The sequence below is a fragment of the Bufo bufo genome, chromosome 1 (assembly GCF_905171765.1).
Source record: "Bufo bufo chromosome 1, aBufBuf1.1, whole genome shotgun sequence".
NCBI classification, from domain to species: domain Eukaryota; kingdom Metazoa; phylum Chordata; class Amphibia; order Anura; family Bufonidae; genus Bufo; species Bufo bufo.
Window position 1 is genome coordinate 99,731,381 of NC_053389.1, and position 22,430 is coordinate 99,753,810.

The following is a 22,430-nucleotide window of genomic DNA, read 5'->3' on the forward strand; positions in this document are numbered from 1 at the left end:
CCCAAACTAGAGATCCCCACAGCCACCAATCAGTTCACTGCTGTTATCTCCTACCCTGTACTGGACATATGAAAGCCAGCACCTGATTGGCTGCCAGGAATGTTTGCACTAGGAGCTGCTGCGTTCTATAGAGGCCCGGACCGTTCTGGGGCGGCTCAGAGATTTCTGTCAATGGAAATCTATGAAAACAAAGTGACGAACACAGAGGCACTGACATCATGTAATAATAAGGAGACCCAGAGATTAGAGGTTTCTGAGTCTGACAATGAGAACGGTCAGTAATGTCTTCTTTCTTCTCCATTCCTCAGGTGCAGACAGCTGTGGTAAGTACATTTTATACAGATTCAGCTTTCTTGTCATTATTATTATTATTATCTATAAGATTAGACGGTTATAACACAAGTGCATTTCCCCTGGATTAATGGTTGCAAACCTACATCAACTGTCAGACCTGCGCCGAGGAGAAGGTTGTCTGCGCCGGGGGGCCCTCCAAAAATCAAGGTAACAGTATAAGATTTTTATCATAGCCAGAGTAACTAGAATTACACTATATAATGCATGCCAATGGACCTTTCCCACTAGTGTGTGTAAACTGTGGGTACTGTGCCTATTTTACAGAGGTGAGCAGCACTACATAGGCACTTTACACAGCACTCGCTGACTATTATATGATGTCTCCTCTTTTCACAGACTACTTGGAGAGATGCAGCTGCTGTGCACTCCCAACAGATGTTTCGGTAAAGTAGAAGTTTCTATTCTTATATCTACATTCATATAGTACATTAGTAAATATTATAGGACCCCAAATCCTCACCGTACACTAAATATACCAGTCACTGGTATACACCAGACTTCCCAAAGCAGGAGGATATTTACATTAATATGATTCAGTCCATAAGCAGGCTAGAAGGGTGATTTGTGGCAGCCTGTACAGTATCCTGTCCATGTGCAGGTGACAGAGGGTGATAGATACCAGCACATGATTATCATATTTATTCTAATATTATAAGTGTCTTTAATGCTCGGCTCACATTTCATTTCTTTCTCTTTTCTCAGATCTGAAAACTGGACGGTCCTGCTCTCCATGTAAAGATCACAAGTCTCACCTGGCAGAGGACTGTAAACTGTGGAGGTGAGGAGATAGCAGAATATAACAGTTACTATCAGTCTCCTCTATGATGGCCGTATTTCCTATTAGGTCTTATAGAAGGAGACGTGTTATTGAGACAACCCCTAAATGTAGGACAGAATATCTACACAATTACCTCTATAATATCTTCTTTCATTTTCCTGTTTTTCTAGAGATAAATATAAAAATCCCAGAATATGAAGAACTAATTCTGGACTGTACTTTTGAATGGTACGCAAGGTGGAGGACACCTATACAAGTGTTCACCATGGTAAGTACAATGCAGGGTAAAATTGGGAGATTGTTCAGTTTGAGTTATACGACCATAATGTTAAGGCAGCGCTTCCCAAACGTATTCCTTTCATTACTCAAAAACCACTTAGCAGAAAGTCCTTTCACCCAATATCATCACCAGGCTGCTCAATATGGTCTAAAATCAGACTTTCTGTCATGTCAGCAAAATATCATCACCAGGCTGCTCAATATGTTCTAAAATCAGACTTTCTGTCATGTCAGCAAATTATCATCAGCAATTTTCTAAATTTTTGTCTTAATGATATGACTATGTAAATTACAAATATTATATTATAAATAGTTGTGATATCTGAGGCTCTGATAAATTCTCCATATTTTTTCTATAGCCTCGTGAACACAATCCCAAAATCACCCGGGAGCCCTATCTAGTGATCAAGGGCGTACAGATGGGGGACTCGGACGCTACACGTGTACCACCATCTGGACTCTGAGGTGCCAGTGAGTAAGATCACCTATAACGTGGCAGGTAAGGACATATTATTACTGGCACTATTGCTGAGTGGTAATTCTTAGATACACAGGATTCATATCTACTTGTGGGTGTGATAATTAGTGAGAAAGGAATCTAGTTCTGAAATTCTGAATTGTCACCTATAATGTGGGGCTATTTTACATTAGTATTTGTAAGGAAAAAACCATAATGGAAAGATTTTAGCCATTCTGTATTTTGGAGCCACTTTTGGTTTTGACAGTTGCTTCTGAGCTCCATGATGCAGACGATTCTGATATTCTGACATATATTTCATGTACTTTCATGTATAAGATACACTACAATGTCATTATCGTTCTCTTCATGGAATTAACTATTAATGTAATTGTTTTCTTCATTTAGTTATCAGCGAATCGGAACAGGCGACAAAAAAAACCATCCTCGCCCTACACTTCCTGATGTGCTTGACATCACAGCGCCTGAGCCGCCACTTCTAGAGGAGCTACAGAACAACAATGCTTCCCTCATAGCAATATCTGTGGCCGGCTCCGTCACCATCATGCTGATCGCTGGCATATGGTAGGTAGCATCTATAAGATACTCTGTGGAACAGGCGTAGTATTTTAGATAAATATTACACATTACACAGTGTAAACTTAGTCCAGGCAGTCACTGGATGCTCCAGATTTATCACAATACTGAACGCTTCATGATAAATTTGGCGCATATTACAAGGCCAGACATGTTATAATGTCAGTGGACTGATAAGCAGCTAATGTAAGAAAAAACATTGGAGGATCTGTGCACACATTTCACTCAGAGCTGACATGTAAGTAGCAAATATCAAATAACTGATAGATTTTCTTTTTTCAGCATCTGCATGTTCTGGAGGAAAATGAAATCTAAGAGCCTCTGGAAAAAGAGCCAGTGTGAAGGCCGAACCGTCAAGCACCATCCTGTACTGCCACCTGCCAGGAAAAAAAAAAATAATGAAAATTTTAACCCTTCCCCAAAAACAAAAAACTTAAAAAAAAACTTCCCTTCCCCATTCTAGCCTTCACTTTCTCTCCCTACTCTCCTAAAAAATGTTTCCCAAAAAATAAAAAATTCTCTTCCTCTCCCCTTTCTTCCCTCCCCTTTTTTCCCTTAAAATAAAAAAAATAAATATATACAAAAAATCTTGACTGCAGCATTTCATTCCCATTCCTTACCTGCCTATATGTCACATAAGAACTACAAAGACTATGGCCTCTTTCCCCACGGGCGTCGTACGCCCCAGATGGTCGTGCTGCGGCCCGCATAATAGCGGGCCGCCAATGCAGGAGCACAGGTCCGCAGCGGATCGCGGACCCATTCACATTGAATGGGTTCGCGATCGGCCGTTCCACAAAATGATAGGACATGTTCTATCTTTTTGTGGAACGGAAGTACGGGACGAAACCCCACGGAAGCACTCCGTAGTGCTTTCATAGGGTTCTGTTCCGTGCTTCCATTCCGCACCATTCCGCATCTCCGGATTTGCGGACCCATTGAAGTGAATGGGTCCGCATCCGTGATGAGGAATGCCCACGGAAGGGCACCCGTGTATTGCGGATCCACAAATGCGGTCTGCAATACGGCAACAGGGCGCACACGCCCGTGGGAAAGAGGCCTATATCAGAGATAGATCAGGAGGATGGAGTCTCTTCTTGTTATTCTTAACACCAGCGCCAGTTTCAAGATCTATAGTCATATAACTTATGGTTTGACTGAGCGGAAACATGTCTTTATTAGAAAACCTTCCTAAATCTAGATGACTAACCTCAAGCACCTGGGCTCCAATGTAAATACCTAACAGGGCCATGAACTATCATGTGTGGTGTACAGCACTGGTCTACTCTATGGGGACATGTGGACCCTTTTGGACCCTCTCAGATTAAAGGGCCTAGGGTGTGACCTTTGCTGGGGGAAAAAGATGGGGGAGGGCGCACTGCCCACAATGATTATAATACTGGGGGGGCGCACTGCCCACCAATGATTTTATTACTGGGGGGGAGGGCTTGCACTGCCCACCAATGATTATAATACTGGGGGGGGGGGGCACTGCCCACCAATGATTTTATTACCGGGGGGGGGGCGCACTGCCACTAATGATTTTAATGCTGGGGGGGAGGGCTTGCCCACCAATTTAATACTGGAGGGGCGCACTGCCCACCAATGATTTTAATACCGGCGTGGCGCACTGCCCACCAATGATTTTAATTCAGGGGAGGGGGGGGGAGGGCGCACTGCCCACCAATGATTTTAAAACCGGGGAGGGTGCACTGCCCACCAATGATTTTAATACCGGGGAGGGTGCACTGGGGGCTGATTGAGAGGCACTGGAGGCTGAGGAGAGGCATTGACTGGGGGCTGCTGGTGAGAGGCACTGGGAGCTGATTGAGAGGCACTGGGAGCTGACTGAGAGGCACTGGGGACTGATTGAGAGGGCACTGGGGACTGATTGAGAGGCACTGGGGGCTGGTGAGAGGCACTGGGGGCTGGTGAGAATATACAGTATATTACTTGGGCAGCAGGTACCACCATCAGTCCAGGGCAGCTGAGGGCCTGGGTGGACAAGTGAGGCAGGCTGAAGCTGAGGGCAGCAGCTAGAAGGCCCCTGGCATTGACTGACATATGATGGCCCCACTCAGCAGCCTGGCAGCAGGACACAGGAGTGAGGCAGAGCATCAGCCTAGCTCCGCACTGGCAGTTGCTGTGAAGTCAGCCGCGGCGCCCATATGCTAGGTGATGTCGCTATGACACAGACAGCTACGTTCTGACGTTTGCCAGCCTCAAGATTAAGAGAAGACCACGTGAGTCAGTCCTTAACCACCAGCTTTCATTATAGGTCTTCCATACCTACCTATAATGGAAGCGGCCACCCCTATGATGTCATTAAATACCACGATACTTAAGAAACGATGATATTGTCATATTGCCGTTTTTTAATACTGCATTATATTGTGGATACCGGTATATTGCCCAACACTAGCAGAACATAACTTGCATATTTCATATAATGATGACACAATTACATTTTCCACCAATCCAATAACATTTGTGTTTCAGAGCCTCATTTTCAAAATTCCGATAACATCATACAGTGGAATATATACGGGTGGTACATGTTCTGTTACCCATGCCTGATATGTATATTCTGTAAGAATGTCATGATATGTATTAGTCGTGGCTTAAAAAAATGTTTTTTAAGTGAACATACTTATTTACTCCCTCAAACATCTCACGTTCCAGAGAATTATTTGCATATGATGTCATTAATCCCATTTTCCACCAATCCAATTGCTTGGTTCAGAGCCTCATTTGCATATTCTGATGATGTCATAAAGACATTGTCTCTTAACCGGCGCCTGATGCTGTAACCTGTGCAGTGCTGTTGTCTTCTCAGTGGGACATAGTTCTGCTCTCTTGCGTCCTTAGTGATTATTTGCTACAGGAAGCGATTTTACTAAAGATGTCTGGTTCTATCCAGACATGTGGCTTCTAATGCTTGTAACATCTGTCTTCATCGGGACAGTCTCTCTGTTGCATACAATGCGACTCCAGAGGGAAAATGGCTATGGAAGAATTCAACACACTTTATCAAAAGCCAAGTCGATGACATTGACTCAATAGAAGCCTATGTCAACATCAAGCGGTTTGCCAAAGTCACCGAGAAAAAAGATCCTGAACTACCTTGAGGATGAAGTCGGCATACTGGGTACTTATATTATTACTATTATCTCCATTTCATATAATCTATAGATAGATAGATAATTATTGTCCATTATTTTCCTTCCAGATAATATGCTATATCCGAAATTGCGTCTGAATATAAAAATCTGTGGACGTCATCCAGGATATAGATTTTAAGGGTAAGTACAATATTTTATACGTAGGTGGAATTCTACTTCTCTTATTAATAGGAATTAGTGTGTTGGGGGCTCAGACTGATAGATGAGGGGATCGGACTCTCATATCTTCTCCTCTTTATATATCTTAGAGATCCAGCTTCTTCACATCATTGGACTCCATTTCCAGCGACTCAAAGAAAAGCTCAAGGTTATCGTCCAGGACTCAAACCAACGTAAGTGGAATCTTCTTCTGTCTACCATTGTACTTATCTTCTACGTGTCTGGTAGGTTGTCAGAGAGGATGTTTTCAACTTGTTTTCCTTTCCCTACAGCCTTAGTGCAGGAGGGAGCGATTGTAATAAAATGTTCTATACTGGGAATTGCTATGCGTGCAGTTTTCTTTTGTATTATTGCAGGGTTATAGATAGAGCCCTCATATACAGGGGATTTCTGTTCTCTATTGTTCTCTATTAGTAATTCTGCTTTTCTTCATTTCTCACTTTTAGGGAGGTGTCCAAATAAACAAGGTGAGTTCTTCTAGATATAACACCTGCTATAATATGACATATAAATGTATTACACACACAGGCCTCTTGTAGTAATAGTAATGTAGACCCAAACTAGAGATCCCCACAGCCACCAATCAGATCACTGCTGTTATCTCCTACCCTGTAGTGGACATATGAAAGCCAGCACCTGATTGGCTGCCAGGAATGTTTGCACTAGGAGTTGCTGCGTTCTATAGAGGCCCGGACCGTTCTGGGGCGGCTCAGAGATTTCTGTCAATGGAAATCTAGAAAACAAAGTGACGAACACAGAGGCACTGACATCATGTAATAATAAGGAGACCCAGAGATTAGAGGTTTCTGAGTCTGACAATGAGAACGGTCAGTAATGTCTTCTTTCTTCTCCATTCCTCAGGTGCAGACAGCTGTGGTAAGTACATTTTATACCAGATTTAGCTTCTTGTCATTATTATTATTATTATCTATAAGATTGGACGGTTATAACACAAGTGCATTTCCCCAGGATTAATGGTGCAAACCTACATTAACTGTCAGACCTGCGCCGAGGAGAAGGTTGTCTGCGCCGGGGGCCCTCAAAAAATCAAGGTACAGTATATGATTTTTATCATAGGCCAGGTAGTAACTAGATTACACTATATAATGCATGCCAATGGACCTTTCCCACTAGTGTGTGTAAACTGTGGGTACTGTGCCTATTATACAGAGGTGAGCAGCACTACATAGGCACTTTACACAGCACTCGCTGACTATTATATGTGTCTCCTCTTTTCACAGGACTACTTGGAGAGATGCAGCTGCCTGTGCACCTCCAAACAGATGTTTCGGTAAAGTAGAAGTTTCTATTCTTATATCTACATTCATATAGTACATTAGTAAATATATAGGACCCCAAAATCCTCACCGTACAACTAAAATATACCAGTCACTGGTATTACACCAGACTTCCCAAAGCAGGAGGATATTTACATTAATATGATTCAGTCCATAAGCAGGCTAGAAGGGTGATTTGTGGCAGCCTGTACAGTATCCTGTCCATGTGCAGGTGACAGAGGGGTGATAGATACCAGCACATGATTATCATATTTATTCTAATATTTAAGTGTCTTTAATGCTCGGCTCACATTTCATTTCTTTCTTCTATTCTCAGATCTGAAAACTGGACGGTCCTGCTCTCCATGTAAAGATCACAAGTCTCACCTGGCAGAGACTGTAAACTGTGGAGGTGAGGAGATAGCAGAATATAACCAGTTACTATCAGTCTCCTCTATGATGGCCGTATTTCCTATTAGGTCTTATAGAAGGAGACGTGTTATTGAGACAACCCTTAAATGTAGGACAGAATATCTACACAATTACCTCTTAATATCTTCTTTCATTTTCTGTTTTTCTAGAGATAAATATAAAAATCCCAGAATATGAAGAACTAATTCTGGACTGTACTTTTGATTGGTACGCAAGGCTGGAGGACACCTATAACAACGTGTTCACCCTGGTAAGTACAATGCAGGGTAAAATTGGGAGATTGCTTCAGTTTGAGTTATACGACCATAATGTTAAGGCAGCGTTTCCCAAACGTATTCCTTTTCATTACTCAAAACCACTTAGCAGAAAGTCCTTTCACCCTATATCATCACCAGGCTGCTCAATATGGTCTAAAATCAGACTTTCTGTCATGTCAGCAAATTATCATCAGCAATTTTCTAAATTTTTGTCTTAATGATATGACTATGTAAATTACAAAATATTATATTATAAATAGTTGTGATATCTGAGGCTTTGATAATTCTCCATATTTTTTCTATAGCCTCGTGAACACAATCCCAAAATCACCCGGGAGCCCTATCTAGTGATCAAGGGCGTACAGATGGGGGACTCCGGACGCTACAGTGTACCACCATCCTGGACTCTGAGGTGCCAGTGAGTAAGATCACCTATAATGTGGCAGGTAAGGACATATTATTACTGGCACTATGCTGAGTGGTAATTCTTAGATACGCGGGATTTCATATCTACTTGTGGGCGTGATAATTAGTGAGAAAGGATCTAGTTCTGAAAATCTGAATTGTCACCATTAATGTGGGGCTATTTACATTAGTATTTGTAAGGAAAAAAAACTATAATTTAAAGATTTTAGCCATTTCTGTATTTTGGAGCCACTTTAGGTTTTGACAGTGCTTCTGAGCTCCATGATGCAGACGATTCTGATATTCTGAATATATTTCATGTTCTTTCATGTATAAGATACACTACAATGTCATTATCGTTCTCTTCATGGAATTAACTATTAATGTAATTGTTTTCTTCATTTAGTTATCAGCGAATCGGAACAGGCGACAAAAAAAATACCATCCTCGCCCTACACTTCCTGATGTGCTTGAATCACAGCGCCTGAGCCGCCACTTCTAGAGGAGCTACAGAACAACAATGCTTCCCTCATAGCAATATCTGTGGCGCTCCGTCACCATCATGCTGATCGCTGGCATATGGTAGGTAGCATCTATAAGATACTCTGTGGAAACAGGCGTAGTATTTTAGATAAAATTACACATTACACAGTGTAAACTTAGTCAGGCAGTCACTGGATGCTCCAGATTTATCACAATACTGAACGCTTCATGAAAAATTTGGCGCATATTACAAGGCCAGACATGTTATAATGTCAGTGGACTGATAAGCAGCTAATGTAAGAAAAAACATTGGAGGATCTGTGCACACATTACACTCAAGAGCTGACATGTAAGTAGCAAATATCAAATAACTGATTGATTTTCTTTTTTCAGCATCTGCATGATCTGGGAGAAAATGAAATCTAGAGAGCCTCTGGAAAAAGAGCCAGTGTGAAGGCGAACCGTTTCAAGCACCATCCTGTACTGCCACCTGCCAGGAAAAAAAAAAAAATAATGAAAATTTTAACCCTTCCCCAAAAACAAAAAAACTTTAAAAAAACTTCCCTTCACCATTTCTGCCTTCACTTTCTCTCCCTACTCTCCCTAAAAAAATGTTTCCCAAAAATAAAAAATTCTCTTCCCTTCCCCTTTTCTTCCCTCCCCTTTTTCCCTTAAAAATAAAAAAAATAAAAATATACAAAAAATCTTGACTGCAGCATTTCATTTCCCATCCTTACCTGCCCTATATGTCACATAAGAATACAAGGACTATGGCTCTTTCCCACGGGCGTGTACGCCCCGTGGTCGTGCTGCCGGCCCGCATAATGCGGGCCGCAATGCAGGAGCACAGTCCGCAGCGGTTCGCGGACCCATTCACTTGAATGGTTCCGCGATACGGCCGTTCCACAAAATGATAGGACATGTTCTATCTTTTTGCGGAAAGGAAGTACGGGACGAAACCCCCACGGAAGCACTCCGTAGTGCTTTCATAGGGTTCTGTTCCGTGCTTCCATTCCGCACCATTCCGCATCTCCGGATTTGCGGACCCATTGAAGTGAATGGGTCCGCATCCGTGATGAGGAATGCCAGGAAGGGCACCCGTTGTATTGCGGATCCACAAATGCGGTCTTCAATACGGCAACAGGGCGCACACGCCCGTGGGAAAGAGGCCTATCTCAGAGATAGATCAGGAGGATGGAGTCTCTTCTTGTTATTCTTAACACCAGCGCCAGTTTCAAGATCTCTAGTCATATAACTTATGGTTTTGACTGAGCGGAAACATGTCTTTATTAGAAACCTTCCTTAATCTCGATGACTAACTTCAAGCACCTGGGCTCCAATGTAAAATACCTAAACAGGGCCATGACCTATCATGTGTGGTGTACCAGCTCCTGGTCTACTCATATGGGACATGTGAACCTTTTGGACACCTCTCAGATTAAAGGGCCCCTAGGGTGTGACCTTTTGCTGGGGGGAAAAAGATGTGGATGTCGCATAGTCGAGCTCGTCTTCTTTCTTCTTCTTCTTGCAGGTCCTGGCTGAAAAGGACCTTCGGTGACGTCATCGTGTCTCACCACGTGTGAGCGCGGTGACGTCATGCGCAGGTCTGACTGAATGAAGATAGAAGAACCTTCTATCTTCATTCAGCAGGACCTGCGCTGACATCACCGCGCTCACCACGTGGTGAGCGCGATGACGTCACTGAAGGTCCTTTTCCAGCCAGGTTCTGCAAGAAGAAGAAAAAGACGAGCTCGACTATGCGATCAAGTGGATGAGGTGAGTTGCATTTTTTTTATTTTTAACCCCACAATGGACCTTTTACTTAGCATTCAGAATTAAAGAATGCTATTATTTTCCATTATAACCATGTTATAATGGAAAATAATAAAGTAATTGGGGTCCGTGGTAACTCATCCCTTGTCTCCTTAGCAACCATGTGTGAATGTGGATGCTTGCGATTTTCACACATCCCCGTTCATTTCTATGGGGCCTGCTTTGCGTGAAAAACGCAGAATATAGAACATGCTGCGATTTTCACGCAACGCACAAGTGATGCGTGAAAATCACCGCTCATCTGAACAGCCCCATTGAAGTGAATTGTCCGGATTCAGTGCGAGTGCAATGTGTTCACCTCACGCATTGCACCCGCGCTGAATTCTTGCCCGTGTGAAAGGGGCCTTACTGTTTCCGATCTGCAAAAAACGTATTGCATAAGGAAACCATACGGATATGTTTTGTGGAATAACGGAACAGGACTTAAATCAGAGAAAAAAAATAGATACGGAACAACGGATCCAGGAAAAACGGACCGCAAAACAACGGTTGTGTGCATGAGCCCTAAGTCAAGTAGTGTAGTTCCTTTTCGTTTGGCGGCCCACGTGGCGTCCCATGTGTTGGTTTGCTCACTCGTTCTTTGACACAGTGCACTGTCTATTTCAGTGCACTGGTTGGGCGTCCAAGAAAATCAATATAACAATATAACAAAATAATAGCAAAGACAAGTGCACTCTGTGGTCTTACTAAACCCTCAAACTGATTTTCAAATTGAGAGATTAGCCAACATATCCTACGGTGTAGGACATGTCTGAGCCCGAGCACCGCGCCAAGGTTTCTCAAGTAGCTCGGGGACCTAACACTCACCTACCTGGGCCTATGTGGGCAATACCAGGAGCCAGTGGGCAAATTACAGGAGCATGAGGCCGACTCACAAACAACTTACCAGTTACCTCCAGCATGTGACCATGCTAGCAATGGGAGGAGGAAGGAGTCACTCATGCTCCTGTAATTTGCCCACTGGCTCCTGGTATTGCCCACATAGGCCCAGGTAGGTGAGTGTTAGGTCCCCAAGCTACTTGAGAAACCTTGGCGCGGTGCTCGGGCTCAGACATGTCCTACACCGTAGGATATGTTGGCTAATCTCTCAATTTGAAAATCAGTTTGAGGGTTTAGTAAGACCGCAGAGTGCACCCGTCTTTGCTATTATTTTGTTATATTGTTATATTGAATATCACATCCACATAATTGCTATCTTGTGTAGGATGTCTATTGTGGTACTTGTGGTTCACTGCGGTCATCCTCCACTGTATGCATTTTTGCTGGGGATTGTCATTAGCAATGGGCCACAAGTGCAGGATCTGCTCCCTATTTATATGCACAACTGCATGGAGTTGTGAGCACGTCCATGCCTTGTTTAATACCACGCCCATTCTTTTCAGTTTGTATATATAGAGATTCCTGGAGGTGTATAAACTCCAATTTAAAATGTGCCTGCTTTCCATCTACAGGCTACATTTAGGTGCACCTGTGAGGCCTGGGCCTTATCAGCCAGTCTTGAGTGGGACTCGCAGACTTCCTCCCTCCTCCCATTGCTAGCATGGTCACATGCTGGAGGTAAACTGGTGAGTGGTTTGTGAGTCGGCCTCATGCTCCTGTAATTTGCCCACTGGCTCCTGGTATTGCCCACATAGGCCCAGGTAGGTGAGTGTTAGGTCCCTGAGCTACTTGAGAAACCTTGGCACGGTGCTCGGGCTCAGACATGTCCTACACCGTAGGGTATGTTGGCTAATCTCTCAATTTTAAAATCAGTTTGAGGGTTTAGTAAGACCGCAGAGTGCACCTGTCCTTGCTGAGTTTGCTTTAAATAAGCATCGCCAGGAGTCCTCTGATAAGTCACCATTTTTTGGTGCATATGGGTTTCATCTGCAGTTTGGGACATTCTCTGGAGAGGGGTCTTCTGGTTTACCTGATGAGGAGAGATTTTCCTCGTCTTTGTCGTTTATTTGGCAAAAGATTCAGGGTAATCTGAAGAGGATGACTGAGAGATATAAGCGTGTGGCGGATAAGAGACGTGTGCCTGGTCCGGACCTGAATGTGGGTGATCTGGTGTGGTTGTCCACAAAGAATATCAAACTGAAGGTTCCCTCCTGGAAGTTGGGTCCTAAGTTTATTGGGCCTTACAAGATCTTGTCCGTCATCAATCCCTTTGCCTTCCGACTTCCTCAGACTTGGAAGATCCATAATGTTTTTTCACAAGTCCCTATTAAAACCTTATGTCCAACCCACTGTACCCTCCTCTTTGCCTCCTCCTCCGATTATTGTTGATGGTAATCTTGAATTTCAGGTCTCTAGGATTGTGGATTCTCGCATTATCCGCGGTTCTCTCCAGTACCTCGTTCATTGGGAGGGTTATGGTCCTGAGGAGAGGATGTGGGTCCCAGTGGCGGACGTTAAGGCCACTCGTCTCATTAGGGCTTTCCATAAGTCTCATCCTGAGAAGGTGTGCTCTGAGTGTCCGGAGTCCACCCGTAGAGGGAGGGTTACTGTCACCGCCACTTCTGTGAGAAGGTCTGGCAGACGTTCTTCTCTACCTCTTGTATGATGTTCTTTGTTTTGGTTTCACTTTCTCATCTCCTTTCCTTCTGCCAGGTGTCACTTATTTAGACATAATCGTCTTCCTTTATATTCCCTCCCATACTGCCTCACTTTGCGGTTTATACTACTTCCTGGATTAAGTGTTCACTGCTGGAGGCTTCGTCTGCTGTTTGCTCAGATAAGTCCTTTACTTTATTGTGTTTGCTTGCTGGCTTGATTCTAGGTGACCCTGACTCCCTCACTATTATAGGGTTTTCAGGTGTCACACAGGCTTAGGTACGTGGGCATGCAATCGTCTACCATCGAGACCCTTGTATGTGCATAGCAGTCAGGGAGAGCTGTTAGGGTTTTATAGGGCTCACCTAATAGCTCCTTAGTGTGGGATCAAGCCAGTTGCTCGTTTATTTATAAGTTCCAGCTATCTGCAAATCTCATCCATGACATTCAGCTGTCATTCCCTTAAATAGGAGTTGAGCTTCAGTGCAAATGCATGGCCGCTATACCATACACAGAGCTGTGCTGTGCTCCGTACACAGTATAATTTCTGGAGCAGTGGCTGCATGAATCAGCTAATCAGATTCAGACCCCCACCGATCTGATATTGATGACCCATCATGAATATAGCTCATCAATATCTGCAAATGCAGTGGCCTTATATGTGTAATATATAACATGTAACATGTTATGTGATGTACTAGTAATGTGATGCACGAGTATACAGTGCAGATATTGGAACATCACATTGCAGTACATATACATAATATACACAGTGGCGTAGCTATAGGGGTCGCAATTGCGACCGGACCCCTAAGTCAGAGGGGCCCATGGGGCCCCCTCCAGGAGAGATAGATGTGGCAGCGGGCAGTATCGCTATAGCAGCGCCACTGGGCCCGGTCCGCCTGCTGAGGATGCGGCCTTACCCCCTCCCCGATCCCCCCCCCATCATTGGTTGCAGCGGCAGTTCCGATCGGAGTCCCAGCAGTGTAATGGCAGCCAGGACGCTACTGAAATCCTGGCTGCCATGGCCAGTTACTCTGCAGCATACTTACATGCGCTGTCGCCGCCGGGCGCTCCTCCTTCTTGTAACTCATCACAGGTCTGTGCGGCACATTGCTATAAGCATAAGCAATGCACCGCACAGACCTGTAAGTTACAAGAAGAAGGAGTGCCCGGCGGCCACCGCGCATGTAAGTATTCTGCTGACTAACTGACCATGGCAGCCAGGACTTCAGTAGCGTCCTGGCTGCCATGGTAATCGATCGGAGCCCCAGCATTACACTGCTGGGACTCCGATTGGAACTGCTGCTGCCACCAATGTTGGAGGGGGGGGTTGGGGGAGGGCGCACTGCCCACAATGATTATAATACTGGGGGGGAGGGCTTGCACTGCCCACCAATGATTATAATACTGGGGGGGGGCGCACTGCCCACCAATGATTTTATTACTGGGGGGAGGGCTTGCACTTCCCACCAATGATTATAATACTGGAGGGGGCGCACTGCCCACCAATGATTTTATTACCGGGGGGGAGGGCGCACTGCCCACTAATGATTTTAATGCTGGGGGGAGGGCTTGCACTGCCCACCAGTGATTATAATACTGGAGGGGGCGCACTGCCCTCCAATGATTTTAATACCGGCGAGGGCGCACTGCCCACCAATGATTTTAATACAGGGGAGGGGGGGGGGGGCGCACTGCCCACCAATGATTTTAAAACCTGGGAGGGTGCACTGCCCACAAATGATTTTAATACCGGGGAGGGTGCACTGGGGGCTGATTGAGAGGCACTGGAGGCTGATGGAGAGGCATTGACTGGGGGCTGCTGGTGAGAGGCACTGGGAGATGATTGAGAGGCACTGGGAGCTGACTGAGAGGCACTGGGGACTGATTGAGAGGCACTGGGGACTGATTGAGAGGCACGGGGGGCTGGTGAGAGGCACTGGGGGCTGGTGAGAATATACAGTATATTACTTGGGCAGCATGTACCACCATCAGTCCAGGGCAGCTGAGGGCCTGGGTGGACAAGTGAGGCAGGCTGAAGCTGAGGGCAGCAGCTAGAAGGCCCCTGGCATTGACTGACAGATGATGGCCCCACTCAGCAGCCTGGCAGCAGGAGTGAGGCAGAGCATCAGCCTAGCTCCGCACTGGCAGTTGCTGTGAAGTCAGCCGCGGCGCCCATATGCTAGGTGATGTCACTGTGACACAGACAGCTACGTTCTGACGTTTGCCAGCCTCAAGATTAAGAGAAGACCACGTGAGTCAGTCCTTAACCACCAGCTTTCATTATAGGTCTTCCATACCTACCTATAATGGAAGCGGCCACCGCTATGATGTCATTAACCACCTCCGGACCGCCTAACGCAGATTCGCGTTCCGGAGGTGGCAGCGCTGCGCACAGTCACGCATATACGCGTCATCTCGCGAGACGCGAGATTTCGCTCCAAGCCGGCCCGCGCATGCGCATCGCGGGCCGGCAAAAGTTAAAGAACAAGTTTGTCACCAGCCTGCCAGCAACGATCATTGGCTGGCAGGCTGGCGATTTTTAAAAAATCCAATCACAAGCCATATAACAGATCATATTAGTAAATATGATCTGTTATATGGCTTCTCTGCTCCTGTGCTGGTCCTTTTCGTCGGTTGGATCCAGCACAGGAGCAGACTGAACTGTGAGTAGCACCAACACTACACCTTAGCCCCAGATCACCCCCCTGCACCCCAATTAACCCTTTGATCACCCCTTTGATCGCCCCTGTCAATCACCAGTGAAAGGAAAAAAAGTGATCAGTGTAAACTGTCACTTTTTTTTTTTCACTAGTATTGGCTGTTAGGTTTTAGGGATAGTTTAGGCCCCTTGGTTAGGTAGTTAGCGTCAGTTAGCGCCCACCCCACCGCACCGCAGTCACTTTTTATTCGCTGAATAGCGTATCGCTAATCAGCATTTGTACTTTTATAGTATCTGTAAGTGATCAAAACTGATCACGGTCAGATCTATAATAGTATTAGTGTCACTTTAGTTCGCCCTCCACCCAAAACGCAGTGTTTGCCCGATCAGGCCTGATCGGTCGCCCACACGTGCGTTCACCCACGCCCGCCCCACCGCAGTGACAAAAAATATATATTTTTTGATCACTGCACATTCATTTTACACGCACTGCGGCGATAAAAAAATCTGTTTTGATATTTTTTATCAACCGCAGCGGCCTCCGGTACTTCGCTAGCCTCCCCTTTGTAAGACAGGCTTGCTTTTTTTCTTGGGTAGTCTCAGGGAATACCCCTAAATTTAGTAGTCCAAAATGTCAAACAGGGGGTATTCTTCTGAAGAGGCCTACAGGATTCTGACCCAGTCGGATGAGGAGTGGGAACCCTCATCTGACGAATCTAGCGGGTCAGAATATGAACCTGTAGAAAGCAGTGGCTCTCTGACCCAAAGTTCGGACGAGGAGGTGGAGGTCCCTGGCAGCACCAGGCGTACCCGGCCCCATGTCGCTAGACCACAGGTTATGCAGGATCCGCTTCAAGAGCAGCAGAGTGGGGCTGTCGCTGCCGGATCACGTGGTGAGGCCATACACCAGCAGCGCAGCCCTCCCTGGACCTAGTACCAGCACTGCCGTACAACATGGTGACGTGGCGAGCACCAGAAGGGCAGTTGAAGCTGGTACGGTGGCACGTGCACTAGTTACCCCGTCGCAGCCACCGCAAAGACAGGCCCGTAGAGCCCCTAGAATCCCTGAGGTGCTGGCAAACCCTGATTGGCAGTCACCAACTTCAGCCGCACCTGTAGTTCCCCCTTTCACCGCCCAGTCTGGAGTTTGGGTTGAGACGGCTCAAATCGGTTCGGCCCTGGGATTTTTTGAGCTGTTCTTGACTGCGGAGCTCTTGGACTTAGTCGTGGCAGAGACCAACCAGTATGCCACACAATTTATATCCGCCAACCCGGGAAGCTTTTATGCCCAGCCTTTCCGGTGGAAACCAGTCCAAGTTTCCGAAATTAAAATTTTTTTGGCCTTCTCCTCACATGGGCCTGACAAAAAAGCATGAATTGCGGTCATATTGGTCAACGCACCCGATTCATCACATGCCCATGTTCTCTGCTGCTATGTCCAGGGCACGATTTGAGGCCATCCTCCGTTTCCTGCATTTTAGCGACAACACCACCTCCCGTCCCAGAGGCCACCCAGCTTTTGACCGGCTCCACAAAATTCGGCCCCTCATAGACCATTTTCAACCAGAAATTTGCAGATTTGTATACCCCCGAGCAAAACATCTGCGTAGACGAGTCCCTAATACATTTTACCGGGCGCCTTGGCTTCAAACAGTACATCCCAAGCAAGCGTGCCCGGTATGGGGTCAAATTGTATAAGCTCTGTGAAAGGGCCACAGGCTATACCCACAAATTTCGTGTCTATGAGGGAAAAGATCAGACCCTGGAGCCGGTCGGTTGCCCTGACTACCTGGGGAGCAGTGGGGAAGACAGTCTGGGACTTGGTGTCACCCTTATTCGGCAAGGGGTACCATCTTTATGTGGACAATTTTTACACAAGTGTGGCCCTCTTTAGGCATTTGTTTCTAGAACGGATTTGCGCCTGTGGCACCGCGCGAACTAGTCGCGTGGGCTTCCCCCAACGGCTTGTAACCACCCGTCTTGCAAGGGGGGAGAGGGCTGCCTTGTGTAACGAAGAACTGCTCGCGGTGAAATGGAGAGACAAGCGTGACGTTTACATGCTCTCCTCCATTCACGCAGACACGACAATCCAAATTGAGCGAGCAACCCGTGTCATTGAAAAGCCCCTCTGTGTCCACGACTATAATGCGCTCATGGGAGGGGTGGACTTCAATGACCAGATGTTGTCTCCGTATTTAGTTTCCCGCAGAACCAGACGCTGGTATAAGAAGGTGTCTGTATATTTAATTCAATTGGCGCTCTACAATAGTTTTGTTCTCTACAGTAAGGCTGGGAGAACACGATCTTTCCTCAAATTCCAGGAAGAGATCATCGAGAACCTCCTTTACCCAGGAGGTTCCGTGGCCCCATCCCCCAGTGTAGTTAGCCGTCTACACGAGCGACATTTCCCCAGTGTCGTTCCTGGTACCTCAACCCAACCGTCACCCCGAAAAAGATGTCGTGTCTGTAGCAGGAGTGGAATAAGGCGTGACACCCGCTATTTCTGTCCTGACTGTGCTGACCCACCCTGCCCTATGCTATGGAGAGTGTTTCCGGAAGTACCACACACAGGTACACCTAGCATAGGGATTGCATCTCACAGGACAGGCACACAGGGCTATTAGGGCCCTTTTACTCTCAGCTGCTGCAAACCTCTCCTTTCACCTGGGATAAAGTGCATAACGTACTTCGCCACATCTTTGGGCGATTTGCGCTTTGCACATTGTCCCATGGGGAAGGAGAGGTTTGTTCTATAAAGGTAAAAAAACTAACAAAAAAAAAATTACCGGTAAGTAAAAAAGTTTAAAAAGTTTAAAAAAGTTAATATGTTCTGTTCTAAAGTTAATAAAGTTATTGCTTTGCGGCCTGGTTTTTTCTTTTTTGTTTTGTTTTTTTTACCTTCCAGGTGGACCAACCGATCGACCAGCTGCAGCACTGATGTGCATTCGGACAGAAGCATTGTGCTGCTGTCAGATTACACGCAAGTCGGTGTATGCGGCGCTGCAAGACGAGATTTCTCCTCTGCAGTAAAAGATATGTTTGCCGAGGCATATGAGCTGAGGAGGTGGCGGTGTTCATATACTTTGGCAAACACTTTGTATATATAAAAAAAAAAATCCCGGCAATGATTTATTCATCCACATCGATTGATGTGAATGGAGAAATCTGGTTTGCCAGGGCATACGAGCTGAAGTGGGTATGGATGTTGGGCGGAGCTCCTATGTCCTGGCAGACGCCTTTCCCCTCCTTTTTCTTTTTTGGCAGAGATTTTTTCATCCACATTGATCGATGCGAATGAAGAAATCTGTGCCGTTCATTTTTTTCTTTCAGCCCAGAGGCTGAACGGAAAAAAAATAATCTCATTACCCGTATGCTCAATATAAGGAGAATAGCAGAAACTCCTAATGCTGGGCATACATGTAATGATTGCGGAGACCCTCAAATGCCAGGGCAGTACAAACACCCCACAAATAACACCATTTTGGAAAGAAGACACCCCAAGGTATTCGCTGAGGGGCATATTGAGTCCATGAAAGATTGAAATTTTTGTCCCAAGTTAGCGGAAAGGGAGACTTTGTGAGAACAAAATCCAAAAAATCAATTTCCGCTAACTTGTGACAAATTTTTTTTTTTTCAATGAACTCGCCATGCCCCTCATTGAATACCTTGGGGTGTCTTCTTTCCAAAATGGGGTCACATGTGGGGTATTTATACTGCCCTGGCATTTTAGGGGCCCCAAAGCGTGAGAAGAAGTCTGGTATCCAAATGTCTAAAAATGCCCTCCTAAAAGGAATTTGGGCCCCTTTGCCCACCTAGACTGCAAAAAAGTGTCACACATGTGGTATCTCCGTATTCAGCAGAAGTTGGGGAATATGTTTTGGGGTGTCATTTTACATATACCCATGCTGGGTGAGATAAATATCTTGGTCAAATGCCAACTTTGTATAAAAAAAATGGAAAAGTTGTCTTTTGCCAAGATATTTCTCTCACCCAGCATGGGTATATGTAAAATGACACCCCAAAACACATTCCTTACCTTCTCCTGAGTACGGAGATACCAGATGTGTGACACTTTTTTGCAGCCTAGCTGGGCAAAGGGGCCCACATTCCAAAGAGCACCTTTCAGATTTCACAGGTCATTTACCTACTTACCAGACATTAGGGCCCCTGGAAAATGCCAGGGCAGTATAACTGCCCCACAAGTGACCCCATTTTGGAAAGAAGACACCCCAAGGTATTCCGTGAGGGGCATGGCAAGTTCCTAGAATTTTTTATTTTTTGTCACAAGTTAGTGGAAAATGATGATTTTTTTTTTTTTTTTTTTCATACAAAGTCTCCTATTCCACTAACTTGTGACAAAAAAAAAAAATTTCCATGAACTCACTATGCCCATCAGCGAATACCTTGGGGTCTCTTCTTTCCAAAATGGGGTCACTTGTGGGGTAGTTATACTGCCCTGGCATTCTAGGGGCCCAAATGTGTGGTAAGGAGTTTGAAATCAAATTCAGTAAAAAATGACCTGTGAAATCCGAAAGGTGCTCTTTGGAATATGGGCCCCTTTGCCCACCTAGGCTGCAAAAAAGTGTCACACATCTGGTATCTCCGTACTCAGGAGAAGGTGGGGAATGTGTTTTGGGGTGTCATTTTATATATACCCATGCTGGGTGAGAGAAATATCTTGGCAAAAGACAACTTTTCCCATTTTTTTTATACAAAGTTGTCATTTGACCAAGATATTTATCTCACCCAGCATGGGTATATGTAAAAAGACACCCCAAAACACATTCCTCAACTTCTCCTGAGTACGGCAATACCACATGTGTGACACTTTTTTTGCAGCCTAGGTGGGCAAAGGGGCCCATATTCCAAAGAGCACCTTTCGGATTTCACTCGTCATTTTTTACAGAATTTGATTTCAAACTCCTTACCACACATTTGGGCCCCTAGAATGCCAGGGCAGTATAACTACCCCACAAGTGACCCCATTTTGGAAAGAAGAGACCCCAAGGTATTCGCTGATGGGCATAGTGAGTTCATGGAAGTTTTTATTTTTTGTCACAAGTTAGTGGAATATGAGACTTTGTATGAAAAAAAAAAAAAAAAAAAAAATCATCATTTTCCACTAACTTGTGACAAAAAATAAAAATTCTAGGAACTCGCCATGCCCCTCACGGAATAGCTTGGGGTGTCTTCTTTCCAAAATGGGGTCACTTGTGGGGTAGTTATACTGCCCTGGCATTCTAGGGGCCCAAATGTGTGGTAAGGAGTTAGAAATCAAATTCTGTAAAAAATGATGAGTGAAATCCGAAAGGTGCTCTTTGGAATATGGGCCCCTTTGCCCACCTAGGCTGCAAAAAAGTGTCACACATCTGGTATCTCCGTACTCAGGAGAAGGTGGGGAATGTGTTTTGGGGTGTCATTTTATATATACCCATGCTGGGTGAGAGAAATATCTTGGCAAAAGACAACTTTTCCCATTTTTTTTATACAAAGTTGTCATTTGACTAAGATATTTATCTCACCCAGCATGGGTATATGTAAAAAGACACCCCAAAACACATTCCTCAACTTCTCCTGAGTACGGGGATACCAGATGTGTGACACTTTTTTGCAGCCTAGGTGGGCAAAGGGGCCCATATTCCAAAGAGCACCTTTCGGATTTCACAGGTCATTTTTTACTGAATTTGATTTCAAACTCTTTACCACACATTTGGGCCCCTAGAATGCCAGGGCAGTATAACTACCCCACAAGTGACCCCATTTTGGAAAGAAGAGACCCCAAGGTATTCGCTGATGGGCATAGTGAGTTCATAGAACTTTTTATTTTTTGTCACAAGTTAGTGGAATATGAGACTTTGTAAGAAAAAAAAAAAAAATAAATCATCATTTTCCGCTAACTTGTGACAAAAAATAAAAAGTTCTATGAACTCACTATGCCCATCAGCGAATACCTTAGGGTGTGTACTTTCAGAAATGGGGTCATTTGTGGGGTGTTTGTACTGTCTGGGCATTGTAGAACCTCAGGAAACATGACAGGTGCTCAGAAAGTCAGAGCTGCTTCAAAAAGCGGAAATTCACATTTTTGTACCATAGTTTGTAAACGCTATAACTTTTACCCAAACCATTTTTTTTTACCCAAACATTTTTTTTTTATCAAAGACATGTAAAACTATAAATTTAGAGCAAAATTTCTATATGGATGTCGTTTTTTTTTTGCAAAATTTTACAACTGAAAGTGAAAAATGTCATTTTTTTGCAAAAAAATCGTTAAATTTCGATTAATAACAAAAAAAGTAAAAATGTCAGCAGCAATGAAATACCACCAAATGAAAGCTCTATTAGTGAGAAGAAAAGGAGGTAAAATTCATTTGGGTGGTAAGTTGCATGACCGAGCAATAAACGGTGAAAGTAGTGTAGGTCAGAAGTGTAAAAAGTGGCCTGGTCTTTCAGGGTGTTTAAGCACTGGGGGCTGAGGTGGTTAAATACCACGATACTTAAGAAACGATGATATCGTCATATTGCCGTTTTTTAATACTGCATTATATTGTGGATACCGGTATATTGCCCAACACTAGCAAAACATAACTTGCATATTTCATATAATGATGACACAATTACATTTTCCACTAATCCAATAACTTTTGTGTTTCAGAGCCTCATTTTCAAATTCCGATAACATCATACAGTGGAATATACGGGTGGTACATGTTCTGTTACCCATGCCTGATATGTATATT

The 22,430-nt window shown here is 44.8% G+C and overlaps 1 long non-coding RNA gene across 1 annotated transcript; it reads left to right on the plus strand.

The window, feature by feature from the left end:
- The first annotated feature begins 5,728 nt into the window (after positions 1–5,728).
- On the plus strand, positions 5,729–6,797 carry LOC120986857. The gene is made up of 5 exons (XR_005775818.1): positions 5,729–5,767; positions 5,896–5,979; positions 6,253–6,273; positions 6,668–6,682; positions 6,776–6,797. It is a non-coding gene; the product is annotated as an uncharacterized LOC120986857 (long non-coding RNA).
- Positions 6,798–22,430: the final 15,633 nt, after the last annotated feature.